At 42.5% G+C, this 6,000-nt stretch overlaps 1 pseudogene; it reads left to right on the forward strand.

The window, feature by feature from the left end:
• LOC132273905 (uncharacterized) overlaps positions 1-4,473 on the forward strand; it is a 65,041-nt pseudogene extending 60,568 nt beyond the window's left edge.
• The last annotated feature ends 1,527 nt before the right edge of the window (positions 4,474-6,000 follow it).

The raw sequence follows: 6,000 nt of genomic DNA on the forward strand, positions 1-6,000 counted from the left end.
CATTCCATTCTAAGCTTTTCTCAAGTTGATGGAGAACAACTCCACGAGACTTGGGAAAGGCTACAAGATCTTCTTCGAAAATGTCCTCATCATTTGATCCCAAAATGGAAATTAGTGCAAGCTTTCTATGCTGGCTTGATCGAAACCCATAGATTTATGGTTGATTCTTCTTGTGGTGGGATGTTCATGTCCAAGAATGCGGATGAGGCTTGGACCTTACTTGAGAATTTGAGTGAAAATTCACTTCAACACAATTCTCGTAGGGCTCCGACCGCAACCACTCCAAACAACACCAACCCTTGTCAACCAAAGTCAATAAGGGAGGAATCATCTCAAGTGGATGCCATCGCTCATAAATTCTACCAATTGATGGCACCACATCTTCCTCCTTCATTGTCTCAAAATTCGGCAAGTTCAGTTTGTGCTTCATGTACTAGTCCATTCCATCTCTCGGAAGATTGCCCCACACCGGAGCAATTTCCCAATCCCAACCAAGAGTAAGCTAATGCCATGTTCTCGTGGCCCGGGAACAATCCATATTCCAACACCTACAATCCGGGTTGGCGAGATCATCCGAATTTCTCGTGGCGGCAACAAGCCCCACAAAATTCCCAATTCCAAAACCAAGGGCGGCAAAATCAACCCTCTTCTCAATATCAGGGTAGACCTTTCCAAGCCTCTTCAAGCTATCGTCCTCCTTTCAATCCAAATGTCTCCAATCAACCTCCTGTGTGCCCAACTGACGAGATAGTAGCTGCAAACAAACAAATGATGGAATCATTAAATAGGCAAATAATGGATGCCAACAAGCAACTCTTGACATCCTTGCAGCCTACTCTCCAAATGGTTCACTCTCATACTCAATCCATAGCTAATCTCGAAAATCAAGTGGGCCAAATAGCTAACTCGGTGAATCAATTGCTTCAAAAGGACAAGGGCAGGCTTCCCTCTCAACCTTTTGAAAATCCTAGAGGAATGCATGTGATTGACGAAACCCTCCTCCGAGTGGGCCGACTCATGAACAAGTTCAAGCTATCACCACCCTTCGGAGTGGTAGAGTGGTTGACAACAAGGTCAATGGAGACAAAAGTGAAGAAGTTTCTCCATTGAAAAATCCGAATCCAAGCTCTTCTAATCCAAATTCAAGCTCTTCTAATCCAAACTCTTGTCCAAATACCATTCACGGAAATCCCACACATGTCACCCCAAATGTGGAAACTACTTATGAGCCAAAAGCTCTGTTTCCTCAACGTCTTCAAGAGTCGACACATTTTGGAAACAAGAATTGTAAAATTCAAGACATGTGGGAAGTTTTCAAGCAAGTGAAGATTAACTTGCCCCTCTTGGATGCTATCAAGCAAATCCCTCCCTATGCAAAATTTCTCAAAGATTTGTGCACTCAAAAGCGCACTTCTAAAAATCATTTGCCCAAAAAGATGAGGTTGACTGAAAATGTTAGTGCTATCATTCAGCACAGCACCCCTCCGAAGTATAAGGATCCGGGCGCCCCCACAATCTCTTGCGTCATTGGTGACAGCAAAATCGAGAGGGCCCTCCTTGACTTAGGAGCTAGTGTGAATTTAATTCCATACTCAGTCTACCTACAACTTGGTTTGGGAGATCTTAAGCCAACTTCCGTGGTTTTGCAACTTGCCGATAGATCGGTCAATCATCCACGAGGTATTCTCGAGGACGTTATCATCAAAGTGGACAAATTCTACTTCCCGGTAGATTTTGTGGTTCTTGATACGGAACCGGTCCATGACCCAAAAAAGCACATTCCCGTGATCCTTGGTAGGCCATTTTTAGCCACGGTTAATGCATCAATTAATTGCCGAACCGGGGTGATGGACATTACTTTTGGAAACATGCAAGTCAAACTCCACATCTTTCATGCAACTCAACATCCCTCCAATGAGGATGATTGTTTTCTTGTGGATGTCATTGATGAAGTGGTCGAAGAATCTCTCCCCTTCATTCTAAGCAAAGATCCTCTTGAAACTTGCATGTCCCATTTTGACTTCTCAAACTTTGATGTTGATCAGGCCATTCAAGAAGTCAATTCCTTGCTTGATATTAATGCTGTCATGGATGTACCTCCTTGGAAAATTCCAAAAGAACCACTTCCCCAACTTTCCACCACTCCTCCGGTCCCATCATTGCTATCTCCGCCACAACTTGAGCTTAAGCCGCTCCCGGCCCATCTCAAGTATTTGTTCCTTGGTCCAAAGCAAACCCTTCTGGTCATCATTGCCTCGGACCTTCAAAAAGACTAAGAGACCAACCTTTTAGTGGTGCTCCAAGAGCATAAAGAAGCTATTGGTTGGACAGTGGCAGATTTGAAAGAAATTGACCCATCCATTTGTATGCACCGCATTCATATGGAGGATGACGCAAAGCCTACTAGAGAGGTCCAGCGCCGGTTAAATCCAAATATGAAGGAAGTGGTCATGAAAGAGGTGATCAAATTGCTAGATGCGGGAATCATCTATCCTATCTCTGATAGCAAGTGGGTGAGCCCCACACAAGTTGTCCCCAAGAAATCCGGTCTCACCGTTGTTGAAAATTCAGCGGGTGAGCTCGTGCCACAACGAACCACCACCGGGTGGCGTGTGTGCATTGACTATCTGAAACTCAATTCATCAACTAGGAAGGATCATTTCCCACTCCCATTTATTGATCAAATCCTAGAAAGGTTAGCCGGCCAATGCTTCTATTGTTTTCTTGATGGTTATTCCGGCTATAACCAAGTGGCAATCGCCCCCCAAGATCAAGAGAAAACAACATTCACATGTCCCTTTGGTACTTTTGCCTATCGACGCATGCCTTTTGGTCTATGCAATGCATCGGCAACGTTCCAAAGGTGCATGATGTCCATATTCTCCGATATGGTTGAAAAGTTCTTGGAAGTTTTCATTGACGATTTTTCAGTATTTGGCTCCTCCTTTGACTTGTGTCTCAAAAATTTATCTCTTGTGCTCCAAAGATGCAAAGAGACGAATCTCATTCTAAGTTAGGAGAAAAGCCACTTCATGGTCCAAGAAGGCATTATTTTAGGACATGTCATTTCTAAGCGGGGAATCGAGGTAGACAAGGCAAAAGTTGAGTTAATCTCTAATCTTCCTCCTCCGAATTCCGTCCGTCAAATCCGTTCTTTTCTTGGCCATGCCGGATTCTATCGTCGCTTCATCAAAGATTTTAGCAAAATCTCACGGCCCTTGTGTAATCTCTTGGCCAAGGATGTTCCGTTCAATTTTGATGACGCTTGCATGGAAGCTTTCATCAAACTTCACACTCTCCTCTCATCCGCCCCAATCATGAAACCCCCTAATTGGTCTTTTCCCTTTGAGATCATATGTGATGCATCCGACTATGCATTAGGGGCGGTTTTGGGCCAACGTGTGGATAAACTTCCGCATGTCATTTATTATGCTAGCAAAACTCTCTGCGATGCCCAATTGAACTACACCACCACTGAAAAAGAATTGCTAGCTGTGGTGTACGCCTTGGATAAATTTTGCTCTTATCTTCTTAGCTCCAAGGTCATCGTCTTTTCAGATCATGCCGCTCTTAGGCATTTGTTAGCGAAAAAAGAGACAAAACCCCGTTTAATTCGATGGATCCTCTTACTTCAAGAGTTTGACATTGACATCCGGGACAAAAAAAGGGACCGACAATGTTGTCGCCGACCATCTCTCTCGCTTACTTATTGAGAAATCTTCAGAATTCGCAGCCATCCGTGATTCCTTTCCGGATGAGCAACTTCTTCAAGTTTCACATTCTACTCTTCCATGGTTTGCGGATATTGTCAATTATCTTGCGGTTGGCAAAATTCCAGCCCATTGGTCCAAACAAGAGAGGGACCGATTTTTCTCCCAAGTCAAGCATTTCTTTTGGGAAGATCCGGAACTATTCAAGTATTGCCCAGACCAAATCATCCGGCAATGTATTCCTGAAACCGAGGCCACAAGCATTCTAAATTTTTGCCATACTCTTGCTTGTGGAGGCCATTTCAGTGCCAAAAAGACCGCTAACAAAGTCCTTCAAAGTGGATTCTTTTGGCCTACCTTGTTTCGGGATGCATACAATTTTTGCAAATCGTGTGAACGATGTCAAAAACTTGGATCCATGTCCCGAAGAGACATGATGCCCCTCACCAACATTTTAATTGTTGAAATTTTTGATGTGTGGGGGATTGACTTCATGGGACCATTTCCATCTTCTTATGGCTATGAGTACATCCTTGTAGCGGTGGATTATGTGTCTAAATGGGTCGAAGCCGAGGCTACCAAAACCGATGATCATAAAGTCGTGATCCATTTCATTCAGTCTCACATCTTTAGTCGTTTTGGTACGCCCCGAGCAATCATTAGTGATGGCGGATCTCATTTCCGAAATCGTTATCTCAAATCCGTCCTTGCTAAGTATTCAGTCATTCATAAGGTTGCTACACCTTACCACCCTCAAACGAGTGGTCAAGTAGAGATTTCTAACCGGGAGATTAAGTACATTTTGGAAAAAACGGTTAGACCGGACCGCAAAGATTGGTCATTAAGGCTAAATGATGCGTTTTGGGCTTACCGAACAGCTTATAAGACACCCATTGGCGTGTCACCATATCGACTTGTCTTTGGCAAAGCATGTCATCTCCCGGTAGAATTAGATCACCGTGCTTATTGGGCCATAAAAAGGTTCAATTTTGATCTCAAACAAGCCGGCTCTAATCGTGCGTTGCAATTAAATGAACTTGAGGAATTGCGTAATGACGCGTACGAAAGTGCAAAAATCTTCAAGGCAAAGACTAAAGCTTTTCGTGACAAACACATCGTCAAGAAGTCTTTTGCCCCTGGACAAAAGGTTTGGCTTTTCAATTCCCGCTTGAAACTCTTTCCCGGTAAACTCCGGTCAAGATAGGATGGTCCATACATTGTCACTACCGTCTTTCCTCATGGAGCAATCGAACTTCATGATCCTGCAAGTGGATCACTCTTCAAGGTAAATGGCCAACGGCTTAAGCCTTGCATTGACGGCACAATCCTAACCCGAAAAGTTGAGGAAGTCCTCTTAACGGATTCAATTTATGAGGATTAGTGCCTACTCTAGCTTTGTCTAGCTATCGACATTAAATTTAGCACCCATGGGGAGCAATTCCTTCTACTTCAATGCCTCCCTAATGTTCAATTGTCTGAGCCATGAAATTTTCTGGGAAATGGTTAAGAAATGCCAAAATTTAACTTTCTCTGGAACTATCTTAAGTTGTGTTCCACATTTTTAGATTGGCTTCTTAGACCTTCTCAACTCTAATTTTCATTCCTGGAAATTTCCATCGCTTCCTAACAATTTCACCGGATCTTGGGAATGCTACTCATGTGCATAATGTCTCATTTGTAATACATTCTTGAAAATTTTCGCAAAATCATCCATGCATTGAAATTCTTGCACTGTTTAAAATTTTTCCATGCATTTGCAATGTTTGAAAATTTTTCAAAATTCCCTATGCATTGTCCCATGCAAAATATCAATTTCTTTCCATGCATAAAAAGCTTCAAAAATCCATCCATGCATTAGATTGGAATAATGTGCAAAGTTTTAAAATTTTCCATGCATGGCTTGAATTGAAGCTGCTGCTTGCAATGATTTTTCAATGCATGGGAATGACATGAAAAATTTTTGATGCATGGAATGGCATGCAAAGTTTTCAAAATTTTCCTAAAAATCTATCCATGCATTGGATTGGACTAGCATGCAAAGTTTTCAATGATTTTCCAATACAAAGTCTCCATTTCTTCCCATGCATGCCAAGCTTGAAAATTTCATTTTTAAGAAATTCATCCATTTTGCATCATGTTGCAATGTATCAAGCTTGGAAAATTTTCCATTGGCATAATGTTGCAATTGTTCAAAAATCCTTCCTAGTGATTTCATCAGCCTAGCATGCTCACTGCCTCCAGTTCGAGGGCTCTAGCACCCATTCCGAGTGCTCAGCATTTCATCTCATAA

The sequence above is a fragment of the Cornus florida genome, unplaced genomic scaffold (genome assembly GCF_030987335.1).
Source record: "Cornus florida cultivar Cherokee Brave unplaced genomic scaffold, ASM3098733v1 CherokeeBrave_3.0.0_Hap2_Chr01, whole genome shotgun sequence".
Classification (NCBI taxonomy): Eukaryota; Viridiplantae; Streptophyta; class Magnoliopsida; order Cornales; family Cornaceae; genus Cornus; species Cornus florida.